Source organism: Myotis yumanensis, unplaced genomic scaffold (genome assembly GCF_028538775.1).
Source record: "Myotis yumanensis isolate MYYU_CA2020_CCGP unplaced genomic scaffold, mMyoYum1.0.hap1 SCAF_8, whole genome shotgun sequence".
In the NCBI taxonomy this organism is placed as follows: domain Eukaryota; kingdom Metazoa; phylum Chordata; class Mammalia; order Chiroptera; family Vespertilionidae; genus Myotis; species Myotis yumanensis.
The window spans coordinates 57,354,707-57,367,696 of NW_027223759.1; positions in this window are offsets into that span (position 1 = coordinate 57,354,707).

The window sequence follows — 12,990 nt, forward strand, 5'->3', positions numbered from 1 at the left end:
TTCTCGGTGCCAAATTTCCATAAGTATGGTGTTATATAATTCAGGAATTTCCATAATTATACCTTGCTGTGTTTTGCTATAACTTAATAAAGTACTTTATTTCAATAAAACAGCAACAAGACCATACATGAGTTTTAGGCTCAATATCAATTGTCCCTCATTAATGTTGCAGAGAAGCAATTAGCATTTTGAGGCAAACAAGGTGTACTTAGTTAGTGGGACATGACCCTGCTGTCATTAAATTATATGTATGATTAATGATCTCCAGTTTAACGTTTGAATTACAACAAAGGTATTATAAGTGAAAAATGGAAGAGTGACAGAGCAATGTGGGAAACATGGACCTTAAGACTTGAATCATACATGCCATAGTGCACTTGACCTCAACGTTGATGTTCAAATTCCAAGGCAGTGGTTTTCAACCCTGGCCACACACAAAAATCACCTGCAGAGCTTTTAAAAGCCCCAGTGTCCAGGTCCCACCTCTGACTAATTAAATTCTCTGGAGGTGAGGATTTCACTCTCAGCACTATGAGGATTTCAAAGAAGAAATGCCATAACGCCCACATTTGATAAATAAAATTGGAGTCAGAAAATGAAACACACAACACACACACACACACACACACACACACACACACATACACACACACAGAACTCTTTATTTAAGCATGCTATAATGAAGATTCTGATTTGGGTTTTCTACATTACATTGACAGAATAAATATCATGTTTAGGTCACAAACTAATTATTCATAAGCTAGACAGAATTTTTATGTTAGTTTCTATGTATTTATTTTAGCACTAAAAGTATCATCTTTTTCCATGGAACAGTTTTACTTCACTTTAATAAATCCATCATAATCACGGCCAAATTTGAGAAGTCAAAGCCTACAAAGTTTTAGAGAACTATTTTACTTTGTTTTTTAAATATATATTTTATTTTATTTTACTTAATATATATTTTATTAATATATATTTCAGAGAGAAAGGGAGAGAGAGAGAAAGAAACGTCAGTGATGAGAGAAACTCATTGATCAGCTGCCTCCTGAACGCCCCACACTGGGGATCAAACCCACAACCTAGGCATGTGCCCTGACCAGGAATAGAACTATGACCTCCCGGTTCATAGGTTGAAACAACCACTGAGCAACACTGGCCAGGCTAGAGAACTATTTTAGAACTATCTGTAGGAAGGTTTTTTCCTGTGGGCATTGGGCATATATGTAATCTCAAACCTACTATACTGTGACTCCCTTTTCAATAAGTCTAATTTATTTAATAACAATAGATGTGTTATCAGAAACATTGAAAAGACTTAACTACTGTAGCCCAGCATAATCTAGAATGAAATATTTCAGGATGTATCATAAATAAAACATAAAATAGAATTGCATTTAGACCTTCACATTGAAAAGATTATGGTATGCCTCCAAATGCAAATCAAAGTAAGTGCAATATTAGGTCATTAAACAAAAATATCTATATACTAGAGGCCTGTTGCATGAAGAGATTCGTGCAATAGGCCTTCCTTTCCCCTGGCTGCTGGCACCGGTTTTCCTCTGGCACCCGGCACCCAGGCCTTCACTCTGGCCGGGCTCCAGCCGGAGCCGGCCCCGGGGCCATGAGGCTTTGCTCCACTGCTTGGAGCCTACGTATGCAAATTAACTGCCATCTTTGTTAGGTTAATTTGCATACTCTCCTGATTGGCTGGTTAGCGTAGCAAAGGTACAGTCAATTTACATGTTTGTCTATTATTAGGTAAGATGCTGATATAAAATAGCTTTTTCCAAATTTTCTGTCTGTAAAATTCCAGATAAATTCATTAAAGTTGGAATTTTCTCAAAACATTGGTGTCTCTAATACACGTCAGCCAACCAATTGGGTATCCTACCACTCTACAATTCAAGTCCATGTGTGTACATGAAATATTAGTGTGTGTGCATGTTTTGGCACAACTCATAGCTAATGGGAAGGTGAGAAAGGGGAAGATCAAAGAGGTTGACTGGAAAGAAAGAAAAAGTAAAAAAAAAAAAAAAAAGGAAGAAAAGAAAAGTGAAATGATAGGGATGAAACCAAACAGAATTTGCTCTTCTTTTTACCATTAATTCTCCAACTTATTTCTGCTGTTCATTTGCCTTTTCTATTTATATTCATCCTGTTATCCCCCCTTTTGATAAATATTCCTAGCAACTTTCAGAGTTGGTGAATTGCCACTCTACTTACTAAAATAGTTTTACAAAGATGGCAAACTAGATTAAAAAATAATTTCTAGTCAAAATTTTGAATAACCATCTTACATCTTGTTTAGATTACCCAAATTTGAAGTCAATTCAATTGTTAAAGTTCTGTTAAAGTAATTGATCAATATACATTTTTAAAAATGTATTAATTTCATTATTTAAGAAAAAATTTTCACCTCAATAGTGCTATCTATTTATTTTGGTATGTTGATCTTTTCAACCTAGATAGTAGTGTGTATTTTATGACATTAATTTTTGTGAATCTAGTCAATTGGGAGATTTGGGAGAGGGGCTTCTATTCAGACATATAATTTTTCATTGTTTTCCTCTGCTAATAGGCAGTTACTAGTAATATGGCTTTGAACTCCCTTATGAATGAATTACTAACTTTAGTTGAGTCATTTCAGATAGAGAGGAATTAGTACAGAGATTCTGATTCCTTCATACATATAAACCATTCCAAGTCCTTTTAGTGTGGATTTTAGAAATAGCTAGTGTGTATTTTAGAAATAATCAGAAGAAAATATAAAAATACCTTTATTTTATAATAATCTTTTGTGGTCATTACTCAGAAAAAAAAAAAAGTGAAGTCTTCATTGAATTTAGTAAACAAAAAAAAAAAAAGTTAATTATATAATTAGTTGATACATTACTAATTTGTTTCATGTAGGAGCAGAGGCATTTAATCTTGAGTTCTCCACACCCTTGGAATATATTAGCATTGAAAATCATGGATTAAATTCTTGGGCATATTGGAAAGGTAAATATAATCGTGATATGTGTTATATAAATATGTGCATAAATATGTAGGTAGAAATAAGATTTGGAAAGGCTGGACTGGTACATTATCTTATCAGTTATGAGGTGTGTTGTTTAGATTTTTAATTTGCTGCCAAATTTTGTGCTTAGTTGGAGAGAGTTTCATATGATTTTTTGTATGTTTATTTATGGTATTTTTTTTTTCACTAAAAATGCATCATTACCTTAGCAGCTGCCACGCCACATGGAGCAGCATGTGTGCTTTTTAGAAGAGATCCAGAGCACCTTCCCCCAGAACCCCGGAGCCAATATGCTTCAAGAAGTCTGCAGCAGGACTCCGGTCTCACCAGCAAGATCATGTAGATTTAGATATTTTTGCAGAATTTTTTTCCAATAAAAATTGTCTTTAGCATTTTTTTTTCTTTCCTAAGTATTCTATTTAAAAATATGGTTTGGGGGGAAAAAAAGAGAAAATATAAAAGTTAATGCCTAACAAAAAACAGCTTAAAATACATTCCCTTTTTTGCTTGGGGCCATTCTGGAAGAAGCTTGGGACTGCCACTACTTAACAACAAAAATGTGAGAGAGAGAAATACAGATATGGGTAATGGTGTATGTTTTATGAATGAGCCTTTCCTTGTTTTATATATTTGAAAGAGCCTACACCTTATTTTGTTGTGTGTGTATGTATGTATGTGTGTGTGTGTGTGAGAGAGAGAGAGAGAGAGAGAGAGAGAGAAAGGGAGGGGAGGGGAAATATGGGCAGGATTCATTCCAAGTCTACCTAGTCTTCTGTTTAGGCACTCAAATTCCTGACCCCACCTTGATGCATCTTTTGAGAATCTTATTTAATCCCCAGCCCCAACTCTACATACTGAATTTTATGGCTCTTTTCATTGACTATGTTCCAGATTACCTTTAGGTAACATACCTTCAGGGCCACTACTCTGGTCAGGCATTGACAAATGGACCACTGAACAATGCCAGCAAAGTAATCCATAAATGTAACACACTGTATGGTTTGTGCAAATGAAGTTGTGATTCATTTTCCTGACTTCTTTATAAAATTAAATATTTAAATAAAATATCTGATTTATTTTAAATCATATGGCCTAGATAGATAGATAGATAGATAGATAGATGGTAGATAGATAGATAGATAGATAGATAGATAGATAGATAAGACTTTGTCTCATGTAAACACATTAGTTCAAGATATACCTTAAACCTTTATTATTCCCCCTGCCAAAATAAATATTGAAGAGCTATAATTGGGGAGTAAATTTATAATAGCTATGGAAAAAGGGAAAGATACAATTTTGATGAATGGTATCATAAGGAAAACATTACACATAGCAAGATTCCTGAAACTGTTTACACCAGATCATTTATCTATGAAAAAATCAAGGATATGAATGTATTTCATTTGGTAAATAGGTAAATATTTAATATATGATATTCATTTCTGAATCTTTAGAGATGCAGAAAGTAAGATATATCAGAAAATAAAGAAATATTCCTGAATGTGAAGTTCAGCCAGTTGGATCTAATCCTGACAACCAAGGTTGGTACTGCATGTTACCTTCAGTGCCTCAGAGGTAAAGTGTGTACCATGAATGACTTCAGATGGCTCACAGTCAATGGTTTCAGGCCCTGGGCAAGTGATGTAATGAATGAAGTGCTGAGTGATATTAAAGACAGTATGATAAATGGCAACTGACACTCAGTCTCCATGTCTAAGAGAGAATAGGTGGAGGGGAGAGGAACTGGAGAGTGTATGCTGGGTCTAAGAAGGGCCAATGCCACTTCGCTTCAGCTATTAGTGGCATATAGGAAGGGGAATCCAAATGTGGTACATCTAATTCTAGAGAAAACCTAGAAACCCAGTTTTGAACATGAAATCTCATGAATTTTACAAACCAGTCATCAATTGAAGTTTTGCTTTATTTTATTTTATGTTTTTAAAGTAGCCTGTGCACATCTGTGGGATATGTTTAATTTACAGGCGATCTGCACCTGTTAATAGCTTTTAGACTGGATTATCATGAAGATATTCTAAAATGCTATGGATTTATTACTGTGTGGATTTTAAAAGGCAAAAGTCTAATAGACTGATTTGGTTTAATTGGAAAAAACTCTGAGCTACAGGGGATTTGAGATCTGGATCAGCCATAAATAAGCAGAGTGAGCCAGCCCTGCCACCGTCTGTGCCCCAGCCTTGCGTAGACATCCCACCCCCTAAAAAAAATGGCCTTCTCACCTTTCATGGGAGCACAGCAGCTAAATAACTCATTTTGTTTCTACAGTATACACTTCAATCAGTGGCCAATATGATATACTAGACCATCACCAGGCCTGACTTTTGTCCTGCCTGGCCCTTCACAAAGCTTGGCAAGATTGAATCAGCCACGTTCCAGTGAGAGTTGGTACTGGAGAAATAGGGATTGGCTCTTGTTTCAGTCTATGATCCAAGAGGCAGCACTGTGAAGGGCAGCCAGGGCCAAAAAGCTGGTGGGGTTGTGAAGTAGGGGTGCCAGAGACCCAGCCAAGCGGGAGCCAAGCATTGGTGACTTGGAAAGCTGGTGTCATAACTGGAGCTGTGGCTGCAGGCCACAGGGCGAGCTGGCTTACTTCTGCTGGATAACCACTCTGCCCAGAGTTGTTGTCATGAGGCATGGAGCTTTTTTATTGCATCTTCATGATATCTCTCCACTCTCAACAGTTAGCATAACCTCCATATCCACTCTCTAGCTCTTTCTTAACACGTGGAACTGAGGTAAGATTGTCTTAGGGACAATTACTAGCTGGCTCTTGAATTCTGTCCGTGGTCTCTAGAAGACTTTTGAATTACTTAAGTTAGGCCCATTGCACATTAATATTAAATATTCTGCTCTCATTAAAGATAACTGGCAGAGCTAGAAATATTGTATTCTTGAGAAATGCTTTTGAATATTATTTTTATTATATCACTGAGTGCTCCTTTTGTATAGCTCTGGAAAATATTTGTATTAAAGGTAAGTGAACTATTCACTTTTTGCCCAGGCTCTAAAGCAGCTCAAAGCCAAAGATGAACTTTATTATAAAGCTAGGTTATTCCTTGACTTGTATTCCACTGTTTTCCTTGGTCCTTTTTATCTACTCAAATACCATCTGGAAAAGGGGAAGGAATAAATAAATACAATAAACAAACTAAAACTGTGGCAGATAACACATTTTTTTCAAATGCAATGAAACTTGGAATTAATCTCTCTGAAGATACAATTGAAACAAATTAACTTTCTTTTTATTTCTTTTTTCTTTTCACATTATTTATTTATTTATTTATTTATTTGTCTATATTGCTTAAAGTATTACAAAGAGTATAACATATGTCTCCTTCCCTCCCCCAAATTAACTTTCTATATTGGTGTGCACAAGACTCCAACTAAGTTATCCAGGAGAAAAGACCCTTCCCGCCCAAATCTTTAAGCAAAAGTCGTGTAGTTTTTATTGCATCATTAATAGTGGCTACATTCACCCTACTGCATCTTCTCAGAAGTATTTGATGTTGTTATAATATCATTTTCCCACATCTCCCTACCCAAATCTTGGGCCAAACTCCAACTTCAATTATATGACTATCTTAGCAATTGTAAATTCACATACTTTTTAATCTTCCCCTTAATAGACAAGCGAAGATGGCTTGACCGGAATTTGACCTTTATGTCCACATGCCTTGGACCAAAGCAATAATATCCTGTCACAAGGAGAAAAGAGGAGTAAAGCAATCTTCTTTGAAATATGAAAAGTTTCTATTATTCTTCACTATTTCAAAAGCTAGGAATCAGATAACTATCCTTAACATTTGCCTGTCAACACTTTTCAAGCCAGTGGCCCTGGAAGGTTAATTCTTGAGTTTGTGTTTCCTTATCAGTAAAACATAGATGATATTTCTCTCCCTGAGTAGCTGTGTATTTTAAATGAGCTGATTTATGTGAAATTAATTGGAAAGTCATTATTCAATGGTGAATTTCCACTTGTTCATTTTTAGGGATAAAGCTAAGACTAGAGGGAATAAGTGAAACCCTGGACTTGCATCCTAACTCTGATTCACTTTTGAACCTTAGTCCCTTAACTTTCCCAAACCACAGGCTTCCCAGGGGAAAATTAAACATTTTCCCTGCCTTAGCAGATTGTTGGGTATGCACATTAATTGAAAGTACTCTTCAAATGAAAATCATTATTAAATCTCTGGGAGATTCTTATTCAAGAAATTATAATTATTTTTATTCAAATGATCCATTTTTATTCATTTCCAATGTACACTATAGTATGTTATATTTGAATTAAGCATAAAGATATTATCAAGAAGTAGACATATTTTAAGTGAAGATTGCTCTTCACTAAAAGAGCTTCTTATGAAAGCCTGAAGGTTAATAGGTATTAGCCAGATGTACTTTTTTAGAACAATATTGTATGCCTTAGCACTGCAATGATTTCTATAGAATATACACACTAATGTGATTGTTAAAACACTTCATAGTAGCCCTATCTCTAGAGTTGCCATTGATGTGATAATGGCCTAGAACTATAATGTTCCCATTTTTTTTCCAAGTCTGTGATAAGCCTGTGAACTGGAGATTATTATGCTAAGCAAAATAAGCTAGTCAGAGAAAGACAAATGCCATATGATCTCACTTATATGTGGAATCTAATGAACAAAATAAGCTGACAAACAAAATAGAACAGACTGACAGCTGTCAGAGGGGAGGGGGCGGGGGGAACTGGGTGAAAGAAGGTGAAGAGATGAGCCAACAAACATACATGCATAGCACAGACACAGACAACAATGTGGTGATGGCTGATGGGGTGCTAGGGGATGGAAGTCAGTAAAGGGGAAGAAAATGGGGACATCTATAATAGTATCAACAATAAATTTGAAAAAGAAATTTCTAAGACGATTCAGGGTATTGGACCACATATATTGAAACCATCTTTATCTGCACTAAACTTTCCTCAAACTAAGTGGCTTACAGATGATTAAGTATTTTATCTTGATCTATTCCTCAAAGGCTAAGAATTTGTCCCTAAATACCCAAATCCCCTGCACAGATAGTAATGATTCAAGTTTGCATGTGTTTGTAGCCACATATTAAATATATATATATATATATTAAATACTTTGTTAATATATAATAATATTAAATACTCTGCTAACCCAGAATAAATTACATCTTTGTTTTCTATGTATAACTTTCAAAAGGAAAAAGAAAAGTTTAAAAAGCACAGCAGGAAGACAAGAAATAGCACATTTAGAGCAATAATTTATCAGGTTGAACTGAGGCCAGAATCTTGGTGTCCAGTCCCTTGATCTTTATTATTTATCACACAGCATGACCCAAAAATAGGGAGGACCAAGGGAGGAAGGCAACAAAAGGCCCTCCTGCAAGGACAGACAAAACCAGCCATTGATTGAATTGTATCTGATTGTTCACTCCCAGTGCACCTGTGCTGTTTCCCACCCCTTTCAAAATCTCCTTGGTCCTGAGGGTTGAACAGTGTTCTTCTTGCAAACAATATCCAAATTGAGATGGGAAGAAGGACAAAAGCTAAATTTATCCTGGCACTTTCTTCACTCCAAGCTCCCACTTTCCTGTGACGCACAATTATCACTTTTGATGAAGGAAAAAATAAGCTATTTCCAATAATGAAACATGGATTTCCCATCCTACTGATATCAGTACAACTGCATCCCACAGAAGTGTCATTTATGGAACCGTAAGCAGGAAGACAGATGTCACTGTGTCCTCTCATCTGCGCTTGTTTTTCACTGAGCTTCAGTAGTCAAGGCAGGAAATAGGAATTCGGGGAGAAGGCTCAGCCCGACTGGGAATGACTGCATAAAGTCTCCCAAGAAATTGTTGTATTTTTTTAAAATTTTATTGTTTAAAGTATTACAAATAGTAGTACATATGTCTCCTTTTTTTCCCCATTGGCCTTCCCCCAGCCTCCCCTACCCCCCAGTGTCTTGCATCCATTGGTTATGCTTATATGCATGCATACAAGTCCGTGGGTTGATCTCTTACCTCCCCACCCCACAACCCTCCCCAGGCTTCCCACTGTAGTTTGACAGTCTTATGTGTAAGTCCTTTATCCATTTTGAGTTCATTTTTGTGTATGGTGTAAGTTGGTGGTCTAGTTTCATTTTTTTGCAAGTATCTGTCCAATTTTTCCAACACCATTTATTGAAGAGACTGTCTTGACTCCATTGTATGCTCTTGCCTACTTTGTCCATTATTAATTGAGCACAATAGTTTATGTCAATTTCTGGGTTCTCTGTTCTGTTCCATTGAACTATATGCTATTCTTGTGCCAGTACCAGACAGTTTTAAGAACAGTGGTTTTGTAGTATAGTTTGATATCTGGTATTGTGATCCCTCCAACATTGTTCTTCTTTCTCAAGATTGCTGCAGCTATTCAAAGTCTTTTTTTATTTCAGATGAATTTTTGGAGAGTTTTTTCTAGGTCTTTGAAGTATGCCGTTGGTATTTTAATGGGGGTTGCATTGAATTTACAGATTGCTTTGGGTAGTTTTATTTTAATTGCAAAAATAAAAGGAGTTTTAATGGATTAGCTCTGAAGATTCTAAAATTGGGGGGAAATTTCCAGTTTGACAAAAACATGTTCAGTCACAGCAAATTGCTGCCCTTCTTTTGACTTGAAGGGACTGTTCGGTGACATTACAGTCATCAAGTTACAATTTTGCATCTAAGCAAAGCAAACTGACCATGTCCTTGGTAGTCTATAAACTTGTTTCTAAAATCACATTTGGAAAATCTTTATAGCTGTGCATGAGACTACTTGACCCAAATCTGGAAGCCTTGAGACCAAGTGAGCAAATAAACAATAGTAATATTTTAGAGATATTTATTAGACTGTCTTCACATCTGCTTCACATGGAAGAATAATAAAGTTAGCCTATGTGGGTAACGGGAAGAATGCCAGCTGGAGGTCAAGTATACTTGTGCAAATTGAGGTACTGATGCAATAATCTGAAACTCAACTTGTTCACTAAATTGTATCAATACCTTTAAGGATGTTTCGAATATCAAATAAAATAATAAAAATGTTAGCTGCCAGACAGACAAGTATTAAATTACAGTTTTTATTTCATTGTGATTGCTATTATTATAACTAACATTGCAAGAATTTAGCTTTCCTTTGGAATGTTTTTAATACAGACTTCCCATGACAATAGACCTGATCTTTGCAAAAAAATATGTTCAAGAATAAGAAACTAAATATGATGAATTTTTTTAATTGCTGTGCATTGGAGACCAGATTATTCTAATATACATAATAATTAAAGCACCAAAGCCTATCATTTATTCCTGAAAAGACAGAGTAGGAAGAGAAGGAAATAGTCAATGATGTGTAAAAAGAAAATTTCCACTCTTGGTTACCCCTTATTCAGTCTATTTCATGCAGCCATGCTTGAGGTCACAAAAGGCAACCTGAAGGCTGGTGGTAAAATATGTTTCTGCTCTTCTGAGAAGCTGTTAGCTCAATAGGCTGTGAATAGCCTCCAAAGTCCTCAGAGAACAAGTGTACATTTCTCAGTGGGCAAATGAGAGGACGGGTACCCAGAGATCTCGGGTGATGATAAGTCCAATGGAGAAATAGGATTCTCTCCTGCCTGTCCGAGGAAATCTTCCTGCACTTGCCCTCATTTTCATTTTATTAATCTCACAAAAGCAGGCCCTTGCATTTTACTTGATTCAATATTTTGACTAAATTTGCAGTGTAATTAATGGAGGAGACTTACCATATTGCTACTTCCATTTTACAGATGAGGGATCTTAGACAGGGAGGGGTTAATTAACCCACCTAAGTACATTACAGGACTGCTGAAGATTTGGGTCTTGAGCACAGGTATACTGGCTATATAGCCTGAATTCTTTTATATATATTAATTGACTTCAGACAGCAAGAGAGAGGGAGAGAGAGATAGAAACATCAATGATGAGAAAGAATCATTGATCGGTTGCCTCCTGCACCTCCCCACTCCCACTGGGGATTAAGCCTGCAACCTGGGCATGTGTCCTGACCTGGAATGAAACCATGAACTCCTGGTTCATAGGTTTATGCTCAACCACTGAGCCACTCAGGCAGGCTAGCCTGAATTCTTAACCTCAGCCACTTGCCTCCTTTGGGCAAGGCAGTTGTAAGCAGATGTTCAATGTTAGAAGCAAAGCTGCAAACAAAGGTGAGCCTAAAAGTGGTTGCATTCTCAAATCCTTTCCACGAACTGAGTGTAAAATGAACATATGGTACAAAGTGTAAATGTCAATGCCCATATTATAACATCTTTTCCAAACCGAGATCACATAGCTGTACTACAAATCACAAAGTTCAGGTCAAGCCAGCAAGCCATATTTATATGGAATAAACTTAAAAGTAGGAATTTCTCCCCTTCAGGGTGGAGACACACACACACACACACACACACACACACACACACACACACACACACACACCATAGTATCCAGTGGCTCAGTTGAAAAGGTTAATATTCTTTTAAACTAGTTAACTATTTATAGAAGGAGAAAAAAACTACTGATAAAGTCTATCTCAGCTTCAAAAAGTGATTTAAAGCTGTGTATTAGGATGAAACTGTATTTGTGATTTAAAATATTTAGCTAACAGATTGTTTATCTTCCACCACAGATCTGTATCTGCTGTTTAGCTCATGGAACTAAAAATATTCACTTATTTGGCACATTCTTCTGGTGAAATTATTGGCAGAAATTTCAAATTAGGTAGAAATCTTATTTTCCAAATGCAAAGGTGGTTGTGGGCTGGAGGTTGATCTTACATGTTTTTGTTATTTGTTTCTTTATTACAGGAAGTTTATAAAGATGCCAGCAAATGTAAAGTAGAAGTATTGAAAATAGAAGAAGACTAATAATTGTCAAGTTCATCACCGGATGAACCTGTGTAAAATTTTTTAAGGGATAAGTCCAAATCAAGAGCTCTCTCATTCTTTAGGCTATTTTTTAATTAGCCCTTTAACTATTTGGCAATCATATGAATCAAGAAAATAAAAATTACAGAAAGGCATGATTTCTTCAGTGGCTCTCTTATCTTCCTAGCAAGTGGGGGCCCACACATAAATGATGAGTAAGCTAGTTTCCAAGCCTACTTTCTTCAGGACAAAGCAAATTGTAGCTGCCACGTAAGCAGCCACTGAGTTCATGGCAATAAACAACAGATAATTAGCAGCCAGATGGTGAGAGATAGAAAGAGCACCCGAACATAGGACAACTTCCCTACCAGAATTTCTTCACATCACTGTATTCCACAGTGAGAATCTTTGAGTGCCTCAGCTGCCAATGGATTATCTCTAGCAAACCTGGAGGATATATTTGATACTTAGGTGTTACCTAAAACAACTAACTCCCTATACTTCAATTTATACATTAATGAGCTCTTTTTTTTTTTTAAATATTTTTTATTTCTTAAAGTATTACAAAGAGTATTACATATGTCTCCTTTTTTCCCCCCCTTGACATTCCCCCGGCCCCTACCCCCCGACCCCCCCCACCCCGTGTCTTGTGTCCATTGGTTAATCTTATATGCATGCATATAAGTCCTTCAGTTGGTCTCTTAATCCCCCCCAACCCTCCCCAGGCTTCCCACTGTAGTTTAACATTCTGTTCAATGTTGCTCTGCTTCTGTATCTACCCCTGTACATCAGTCCATACTGGTCCCCTTTATTTGTCCCAACCTCACTGGAGTAGTCTCAACCTCACCAGGGCCGTCTGAGCCTCACCAGGGCCGTTTCAACCTCACCGGGGCCGTCCCTACCTCACGGGGGCCGTTCCAACCTCACCGGGGTTGTCCCTACCACACCGGGGCCGTTTCGACCTGACCGGGGTCGTCCCTACCACACCGGGACCGTTTCAACCTCACCGGGGCCATCCCGACCTCACCAGGGCCATCCCAGCCT